Genomic DNA, 10,961 nt, shown 5'->3' with positions numbered 1-10,961 from the left:
ATGTCTACGTGAAATGTTTGCATTTGGGCCAAATCCAAATAGTGAAAAAAAGGAAATATAATAACAAAACAAACAAACATTCTCTTAACCGAAAAGCTAAATCCCTGCTGGCAGGAATTTAGCATGTGCACCACCACAGTAACCAACTCACCTAGACTTTGTTGTTGTCAATTTTGCCCAGACTGTGAATGTGTAGCGTAGTGGCTTTGTTCAAGATTAAATGTGAACGACCTGCTAACTTGATGGCGATTTAGTGAGAAGAATTCGGAGACTATGGAATTGACTACCGTAATTTTTTTTCTCTGGATTGGATCTGTCATTTTTTTAGGTGCTAGATCTATTGGCACACCCTGGTTACATTTTTAGTCCAAAAAAAATAGCACTGAATATGGGATTTGAACACACACCAAGCAGCTAATGTGAAACACACACTAACCAGCTCAGCTAAACTATTTTGTTGTGCAAAAGAATGCACATCATACTTTTTGGCCATTCCCTGTTGATTCCTTTTTCCTTTTTCTTTGAGGAGTTGATCAAATATTCCCCGGTAATTTTTTTGTGAATAGAATGATAACTCACACATTTAAAGACCCGATAACTTATTTACCCCTGTCCTAATATCTTTGGCGGTCGAAGGGGAGGGGGGAGTTGACGAGCTTTTATGTGAATAGCATAGTACTCACACATCGCAAACCTGATAACTTATGCACCTTATCCTGGTAACTTTGGCAACAAGGAGGAGGGGGGGGGAGTTGATGAAATATCCCCTCGATAGCTTTTGTGTCAATAGCATGGTAACTCACACATCATAGACCTAGTAGCTTATGTACAAATATCGTGGTAGCTTTTTTGACCCAAAAAAACTAGTGTAAACATACCTTTGATAACTTTTTTGTATGAATAGCATGGTAACTCACACATCGTAGACCTGATAGTTTATGTACAAATATCGTGGTAGCTTTTTTAACCCCAAAAAACCTAGTGTAAACATACCTTCGATAATTTTTTGTATGAATAGCATGGTAACTCACACATCACAGACCTGATAACTTATGTCCCCTATCCTGGTAACTTTGACAACGAGGTGGGGGTGGGGGGAGTTGATGAAATATCCCCTCAATAGCTTTTGTGTCAATAGCATGGTAACTCACACATCATAGATCTGATAATTTATGTACCCCGGTCCTAATAACTTTGGCGATGGGGGTGGTGGTGGTGGTGGTGGTGGGGGGGGGTTGATAAAACATCACCTCGATAACTTTTGTGTGAATAACATGGTAACTCACACATCCCGGACCTGATAACTTATGTACCTGACCCTGATAAAAATTCATAGAGGAGCCCCTCTATACATTCACACGTATAGTACATCATCATTTATGCAGTGGAAGTTTTTTGAGGAAAATACATTTCTTTTTGTCATCTAACAATGGTGAGAAAGAGTTTAGACGATTTTGTTTTCAAGTATTGAACAATATTTGTAGGTTGGTGTAATGGTTGTTGGTATTAGCATTTGGTGTGTCCTTGCTACCCGACGCAGGTTTGAATCTCATATAGGACACTTTTTTTCTTCTCAATTTGTGTTTTTTATTATTTTCAAACTAATCGATCGGGGGAGAAAGGGGGAAGCAGGAGCCATTGAAGGGGATCGTGCAGATCTATCGCTAAAATCCTACCATACGGTTGATAAATTACGTACTGCATGCGTGATAACTTATGTAGTTCAGCGTGGTAACTTTTGGCCTGAAAAAAAAAGTTGTCGAAACATACCAACATGGGATCTAGTTTCGAAGCTCTCGTCGCGATGATTTTTTTATGTGAAAACGGTTTTCCAATCCGCCCGACGGTTTGACCTACAAATCATTTTGAAGTTTGTTTTTTGAAGGAATATTTGCTGACATCATCAAATTTGTTGGTATATGCATGCATGTTCAAAAATGAGGTGCTCACTCGCGTCTCATGCTGGGTCGCATGCATGCCTCAGCCTCACTCTCCTCTTGCATTCACCAGATCAAAGCTAGTACGGGTCGTCCGCATCTCTTCTTAAAATCAGTACGTCTGGTAGTTAGTCGCGTCCTTCTCTTAAAAAAAAATTCAACATCGTAAAAACCCGCTTGCAATCAAATATTTTAATAAATTATGAAAAATCCAACTTCAATACACCACTACTCTTTCATCTGATGTAGTGTGAAACTGAAGGAAACATTGTCAAATGACATGAATACGGCTTCATCAATCTTTTCCAGTTGCGGATGCCAAAATCCTACCATCATCGACGATGGTGACGAACATGAAAAGTGGCAACACGAATGTGTCAGTAGAAAAGTTCGACAATTTTTTTCTTCCGATGCAAATGGACACATTAAATTACTTTTTTTAGATGACACATTAAATTGCTGCATACAAAGGTTGAAGGAAAAAGTATAGATGCAGGCGCTGGCGTACACTCACCCCAATAAATGAGATTTGAAATTGATGAAGTCACCCATAGGAAATTTTTGAATTAGACGGGGCTACATTGAAATCCGGTGGTAAGAATATTTCACAGTAATGGGTATTGAAGCATGAGATGAATTTCTACCTAGGCACGATGCATCCCTACCCCCGTCATGCTGCGTTGCCGGGTGTTATCCTGAACACTTTAATTTTCTCTCCCGTTGCAACGCACGGGCCCTTTTGCTAGTAATATAAAACCGCTCACCGTCACACACTTTTTACAGAAAAGCCCCTGTGCTTTTGTGTATTAAACCCGTAATCCATCATTATCTGCAAAATAAAAACAATTATGCAAGGAAAAAACGATTCGCTGGGAAAAAATACCCACACACTTCCGCCTCCTTGCCTCGACCTTATGCTCGAGCCAAATCCCCCTCGCCGCTGCCGCACCACTCGCCCCCGCGGTCGCACCACTCGCCGCTGCTGCCGCACCTTTGCCTGCTTGCCACCCCGCCGCGGCGCTCGAGCGCAGATTCTGGATCAGATCCACGCGGTGATAACCCACAAGTGGGGATCAATTGTAACCTCTTTCGATAAGTAAGAGTGTCGAACCCAATGAGGAGATAAAGGTAGAACAAATATTCCTTCAAGTTTTATCGACCACCGATACAACTCTACGCACGCTTAACATTCGCTTTACCCAGAAAAAGTATGAAACTAGAAGTACTTTGTAGGTGTAACTAGGGGCTGTTTTAGGTAAAGAAGCAATAAAGTTAGTATAGCGAGTGTGGAAAAGTGGTGGTAGGAGTTGCGAAATTGTCCCTAAGCAATTGAGTACTTTACTAGACCGATAGCAAGTTTTAAGTGGGAGAGGCCGCTGCTAGCATGTCATCTCTGACTTGGAATTCTATGCACTTATGATCAGAACTATTAGCAAGCTTCTGCTAGTACTAACATTCATTAAGGTAAAACCCAACCATACATTAAGATATATTGGCCCCCCTTCAATCCCGTATGCATCAATTTCTATGCTAGGTTGAAGCTTCTGTCACTCTTACCCTCCAATACATAGTCCAATCAACATACAACTAACCCTATGGTGTGATCCACGCGCGCGCTCATATGATGGGTGATAACCCACAAGTATAGGGGATCGCAACAGCTTTCGAGGGTAGAGCATTCAGCCCAAATTTATTGATTCGACATAAGAAGAGCCAAAGAATATTCTCAAGTATTAGCAGCTGAGTTGTCAATTCAACCACACCTGAAAACTTAGTATCTGCAGCAAAGTGTTTAGTAGCAAAGTAATATGATAGTGATGGTAACGGTAACAAAAAAGTAACGAAAGCAAAGTAGTGTTTTTGGTATTTTGTAGTGATTGTAACAATAGCAACGGGAAAGTAAATAAGCGTAAACCAGTATATGGAAAGCTCGTAGGCATCGGATCAATGATGGATAATTATGCCGGATGCGGTTCATCATGTAACAATCATAACATAGGGTGACAGAGAACTAGCTCCAATTCGTCAATGTAATGTAGGCATGTATTCCAAATATAGTCATACGTGCTTATGGAAAAGAACTTGCATGACATCTTTTGTCCTACCCTCCCGTGGCAGTGGGGTCCTAATGGAAACTAAGGGATATTAAGGCCTCCTTTTAATAGAGAACCGGAACAAAGCATTAGCACATAGTGAATACATGAACTCCTCAAACTACGGTCATCACCGGTAAGTATCCCGATTATTGTCACTTCGGGGTTAACGGATCATAACACATAATAGGTGACTATAGACTTGCAAGATAGGATCTAGAACTTTCATATATTGATGAAAATATAATAGGTTCAGATCTGAAATCATGGCACTCGGGCCCTAGTGACAAGCATTAAGCATAGCAAAGTCATAGCAACATCAATCTCAGAACATAGTGGATACTAGGGATCAAACCCTAACAAAACTAACTCGATTACATGATAAATCTCATCCAACTTATCACCGTCCAGCAAGCCTACGATGGAATTACTCACGCACGGCGGTGAGCATCATGAAATTGGTGATGGAGGATGGTTGATGATGACGACGACGAATCCCCCTCTCCGGAGCCCCGAACGGACTCCAGATTAGCCCTCCCGACAGGTTTTAGGGCTTGGCGGCTGCTCCGTATCGTAAAACGCGATGATTTCTTCTCTCCTATTTTTCTCCCCGAAAGCAGTTATATAGAGCTGGAGTTGGAGTCGGGGGGTCTCCAGGGGGCCCACGAGGTAGGGGGGCGCGCCCTAGGGGGAGGGGGGCGTCCCCCACCCTCGTGGCAAGGGTGTGGGCCCCCTGGTCTTCATCTTCGGCGAGGATTTTTTATTATTTATTGTAAGGTATTCCGTAGAGTTTCAGGTCATTCTGAGAACTTTTGTTTTCTGCACATAAAACAACATCATGGCAATTCTGCTGAAAACATCGTCAGTCCGGGTTAGTTCCATTCAAATCATACAAGTTAGAGTCCAAAACAAGGGCAAAAGTGTTTGGAAAAGTAGATACGTTGGAGACGTATCAATGGGCACCAAAGAACAACAACATAACCACAAACAAATTAAACCAATCATAGCAATTCACGAATTACCGATAGGACAACGAAGATCTACTCAGACATCATAGGATGGCAACACATCATTGGATAATAATATGAAGCATAAAGCACCATGTTCAAGTAGAGGGTACAACAGGTTGCGGGAGAGTGGACCGCTGTAGATAGATGGGGGAAGGTGATGAAGATGTTGGTGAATATGACGGAGGTCTTGGTGTAGATCGCCGTCACACGATGATGGCCCCGGTGGCGTTCCGGCGCCACCGGGAGAGAGGGCGAGAGAGCCCCCATTCTTCTTCTTCTTCTTCTTCTTATTCTTCCTTGACCTTCTCCCTAGATGGGAGAAGGGTTTCCCCTCTGGTCCATGGCCTCCATGGCGGCGAAGGGGCGAGAGCCCCTCCGAGATTGGATCTGTCTCTCTCTGTTTATGTGTTCCCTGATTTCGCACTTTCACCGTTTCTTATATTCCCGGAGATCCGTAACTCTGATTGGGCTGAAATTTTAACACGGTTTCTATCCGGATATTGGCTTCTTGTGGCGAAAGAAGGGCACCAACCGCCTTACGGGGTGGCCACAAGGGCCAGGGGCGCGCCCACCCCCTGGGGCGACCCCTTTCCTCGTGCCCCCCCTCGGGCATCGTATCGCATTGATTCTTCTTCCCAAAAATCACATATATTCTAAAAAAATCTCCGTCAGTTTTTATCCTGTTTGGACTCCGTTTGATATGGATTTTTCTGCGAAACAAAAAACATGCAACAAACAGGAACTGACACCGGGCACCGGATCAATATGTTAGTCCCCAAAAATAGTATAAAAAGTTGCCAAAAGTATATGAAAGTTGTATAATATTGGCATGGAACAATAAAAAATTATAGACACGACGGAGACGGATCAGCATCCCCAAGATGATGCGGAGCATCCTACGGTGATCTCCATGTACACCTTCATAGCCCCTCAAGCCCCAAGTGGACCTACCGGACTTAAGGGGAACCCGCTCCTCTTTGAGATTTACATGAATATCCATTGGACTTGGGTGCTACCTCACCATGGAACGTTGTGCATCATTAGTTACAAGGGCAACCACCACCAAGCAGCTAGGAAGCTTCCCGGAGGCCAAGGAGAAGGACCCCAAGACCCAAGAGCTCACCGGAGGTGTCAAGACGAAGAAAATGAAGCGTGCAGAAATTGCACTACCGGACAGTCCGGTCCCCACGACGGACAGTCCGGTCGCATAGAAATTGCACTACCGAACAGTCTGGTCCCCATAGCGGACAATCCGGTGGCACATAAAAATGCATCTGTCCTCACCGGACTGTCCAGTCCTTACCACCGGACTGTCCGGTAGGCCCAGTTTCGCTACGAATTAGGCTAAAAAGCCCATGTAACCACCGAGGCCCATACCCCTTCGCCCCTAGACTATATATTCTGTGCTCCTCTTAGTTTTTAGGGTTAGCAAAGTATTTGATAGACAAAGAGAGAGGTTTGCTCATCTTCCTCCTCTTGGAGATCTAGACCTCATCTTGGAGAAGCTCCTCTTAGAGATCAAGCCCTCCTCTTGGAGAAGATTCTCTTGTGGATATCAAGGCCTCCTCTTGGAGAAGGATCCCCATCATAGGATCAACAAGACCTCATCTCTTTTGGATTTGGGATGAAATTTACCTTGTATCTTTCCCTTAGTCGTTCTTGCGCCTTTGTGGATCTTGTGTGGTTGTGAGTCTAGTGGATGTGTGATTGGACTTATTCTTGAGTGTTTTCCTCTTGTGATTTCCCCTCTTGTTCTTCATGTTCTTCGTGTTCTTCGTGGATTCCCCTCCAATTCGTGAAAGATCTACGCTTAGGGTCTCCACCCTACAACATCTTGGTATCATGAGCCACGTTGATCACGAATTTGGAGTCTCCCCCACCGTTTTCTAGCCTTGCTTTGCTTGACTTCGTCCTAAAATCCCCACCAAAAATAGCCCCAATTTTTTTGTGATTTGTTGGTTTGATAATGTTTTGTTGATTTTGATCCATGGATTCGTTGTGTTTCGAGTGGATCTAGCTTCCCCACAAGTTTCCCCACCTTCCATCCATGAAATCTCCTCTATTTTGACCCCAAAACCATTCATTTTCGCCCAAAAATTTCAATTCCGTGCCTTCCCAACCCGCACCGAACTGTCCGGACCCCCGTACCGGACTGTGCGCTCGCATCAGGAGCGAATCGCTCATAGACCGGACTGTCCGCTCCGCCATACCGGACTATCCGCTCGAGTCATAAGGTTTTCGGATGAAGACCAGACTGTCCGCTACCCAGGACCGGATTGTCCGCTAGTTCAAAAACTGCTTCGGCTGATTCTTGTTTCGGTCATATCTTCCACATCCAGAGCCCGATTTTGACGTTCTTTAGCTCGTTGAGTAGCTATTGACATCCCCCATCCATATAGATATGTTCCAATGTCACACCCTAGCTAGTTCATGCATTAGAGTTCTTGCATCATGTTTAACTTTATCAGAAACTTGGAAATGGGGATGACAGAACCCCCAGCACCCCCTGAAACCAACTAGGGTTTACTAAAAATATTTTCAATGAACCTGAAATGCCCTTCTAAAATGTTCATCATCTTTGCCTTGGTCCTAAACCTCTAACAAAAATGGTGCACAATTTTCTAGGTCATCCTAAGGTCACAGGATTAAATCATTAGTTATTTGAATTTGAGCATTTAAATGCTAGTAAATAATTTAAATGCTCAAATAATCCTAAAACTGAAATGTTCCATGTTGGATTTATTCCAAACAGTGGCCATGAGCAGTTTGGTGATTTTTGAAGGAGTCTAGCTATTTTTAGAAATGCCACAAACTTGCAGAAATAAAACAAAACATAAAATAAAAAGGAAGTGACTTACCTGGCCGCAACCTACCTGGCAGGCCCACCTGGCGGCCCAGCACTGTGCTGGCCCGTGCCAGCTAGCTGCTTCTTCCCAGCCAGGCAGGTATGTAGGAGGTGGCGCCGGCCGCGAGAGCTCGGCACCGCGCCAGCTGCTTGCCTCTTCACCCCTGAACGCGCTGGTCGACCTCCACGTCGCCCGCTCGACCACCCCGACACCTCACTCTCCTCCATGCTCCTCTCTCTCACTCTCCCCCATCATGGCCGACGCTGTCGCACTCGCGCCGACGTGAAAACCGCAGCCACCGTCGCCTCCTCGCCGTCTCGCCGTGTCCAGCAGCTCCGCCATTGTCCTCTCCGTCGAGCAGACTGAGCCCCGAGCGCTCGTTCGCCCTGAAGCCACCGCACCGACCTCGTCTTCACCGCCCGTCACTGGAGATCCACTTCGCCGCCCCGCTTGCTCCGGCTCGTCCCCGACTCCTCTGACCCGCTCATCCGACGCGCCGTGAGCCCTGCTACCTCCTCCTCTCTGTTTGCCTTCTCGTGCACCACAGCGACCACACCGAGCTCGCCCGCACGCGCCTCCGCCTCCGCACGTCACCGTCGTGGCCACAGCCACGCTGGCTCGATTCCGAGCACGCCATCGCGCTCGCCGCAGCCCAAGCAGCCCGTAGCACTGCTCCATGCACCTCGCTGTGCCTCCTAGTGACGAGTCTGAGCTCCGGCCGCCACCAAACTCGTCACGGGCGTCGTTTCCGGCGACCCCCGAGCCCAACCACTAGCACCACCCGACGCGGCTCGCTCCCAGCTACACGTAGATGCCCTCCGCCGTCCATTTGGTCGCCGGAGGAGGAATCCCGCGTTGCTCTATTGCGTCTGGCCTCGCCGTCGTCATGTCGCCGGTGGGTTTGACCCACTTGACCATGTGGGCCCTGCCCCCTGGTCAAACCTAGATTAGGAGTTAAAATAATACTAATTTAGTTAGTTAACTAACAGAGACACTGGCCAGTGGGTCCCACTGGTCAGGTTTGACCTGGACGCCCCAGTTGACTGGTGACGTCACAGTGACGCAATGCTGACGCAGTAATGCATTTTCTGGATTTATTCTTATTCAGGAAATTCCAGAAAATAGTGTTAACTTCTAAAAATCATAGAAAATAATTTGTAGCTCCAAATGCAAAGTTTTATATATGAAAATTGATCAGAAAAATCCAATCTTTCCATCTGTAATGGTTTCATGCATGTCAGAACACTTTAACCTTGCTGTGTAAGTGAAACAAGCTAATGCATTAATATGACTCCATATCATGGGCTTTCATTTGAATCTTTGATTCAAATGGACTCAAACCAACCTGTTTTAGAATGCATTAGCCAAAACACACCCATATTGCCAAGTCATAGCATGCATCATATTGTTGCATATTGCCATGTGATGGTTGTGTTCCGATGTGTCTTTCGTGGTAGGTTCTGCCTCCGAGGATACCCACGAATATCCGACTAAAGGGCAGTATCCTAATACCACTCCATAAGGCAAGCATCCCCATTGATCATATCGATACAATCCCATGTTCTCGCTCCTGCTCTCAATTACTGCATTTAAGACAACAACGTTTCAAACTGCTGTGCGCTGCGGTAGTTGAACCCATTTCCTCTGCATGACCTGTCATTGCCATAATAACTAGATGAAACCCACTAGCATGTGGAGGAGTTGATTGAGCCATGTCTGTGTTTCCTACCTTGCTATGCCTGCTATGCTTAGAGTCGTGTCAGGTCTGGTTCATCTGGGTGATGGGCTAGAGTGAAATGAATATGTCGGTAATGTGAGTGATGTGTTGAACACGATTTGGTAAAGGTATCAATGAGAGGCCATGTAGGAGTACATGGTGGGTTGTTTCATTGGAACCGTCCTTAAGCACCGAGATCTGTATGTGTGATTTAAGAACCAGCTACTACCATGCATTGGGTACGAAACCAATGGACCCTCTCGGCTTCTTAACCACCCTAGTCCTTTGTCCAGGAGTTGCAACTAGTTTCTGGTGTTTATAGGATATGTGTTGGAGGCCGTGCGCAGCGCTGACCCTAGGGGTGGGCTATGATGCGGTAGATACACCGTGGCAAAGTGTACCGAGTCGCCCGTTTGGTGTCTCGGGAGCCCTATACACATCGTTCGGGGCCGTATGTGGAAACCTCGGCCGGACTCCCTGCAGATGGAACCTGGATAGGCAATAAACCTGGACTAGAGACTTGAGTGTTTAGGTAGGCCGTGGCCGACACCCTCGTTGGGCTTCCGATTGAAGGTTGCCGAGTACATGTCGTGTAAACGGCGGTAAGTGGTGAGAGCGTGTGTGAAGAAGTACACCCCTACAGGGTTAACATCATCTATTCGAATAGCCGCGTCCGCGGTAAAGGACTACTTGGTTGCCTATATAGTTCATAGACAAGTAAATGGATACTTCTAAAAGCCTCAAGACAAGTGTGAGTGCCGTGGATGGCCCTTCCGTAGGATGACAGAGGAGGATCCAGGGTAGTGTATTGTTGTGGTGAGTAGTGGACTCGTGTGCGCAAAACATTTACAAGTTGCTGTCTCGTAGGATAGCTTAGCCAAGAGTCAAAGCTGGCTTGCTGCAATAACCCCACTATCCTTCTTGAGAATGTTGCGTGTATAGTAGGATCTTTGTAAGTCTTGCTGAGTACCTTTGTACTCATGTTTGCTTAATTACTGTTGCAGAAGAGAACACCGCCCCCTCCGATGGATTCTATGTAGATCTCGACGTTAACGAGTGATTTGCCACCTAGGTGGTGATCCTGAGCCGTGAAGGGCCTTGTAGATAGACATGCTTCGTCAAGCCTTCTTGCTTTCTAGTTGTCTGTACTCAGACAAGTTTGCTTCTGCATGTTCTTGTATGTTTGTATGACCTGAGTGTCGGGTCGTGTGACCCCTACCTGTATGAACATATTATGTATGGCTCTCTGGAGCCTTCTAAATAAAGTACTTTGAGTTGTAGAGTTTTGTTGTGATGCCATGTTGTATTTACACATATCGAGCATATTGTGTGTATGTTTGAAATGCTTGGTATGTGTG

The sequence above is a fragment of the Triticum urartu genome, chromosome 6 (genome assembly GCF_003073215.2).
Source record: "Triticum urartu cultivar G1812 chromosome 6, Tu2.1, whole genome shotgun sequence".
NCBI lineage: Eukaryota > Viridiplantae > Streptophyta > Magnoliopsida > Poales > Poaceae > Triticum > Triticum urartu.
This window is presented reverse-complemented; position numbering follows the sequence as displayed.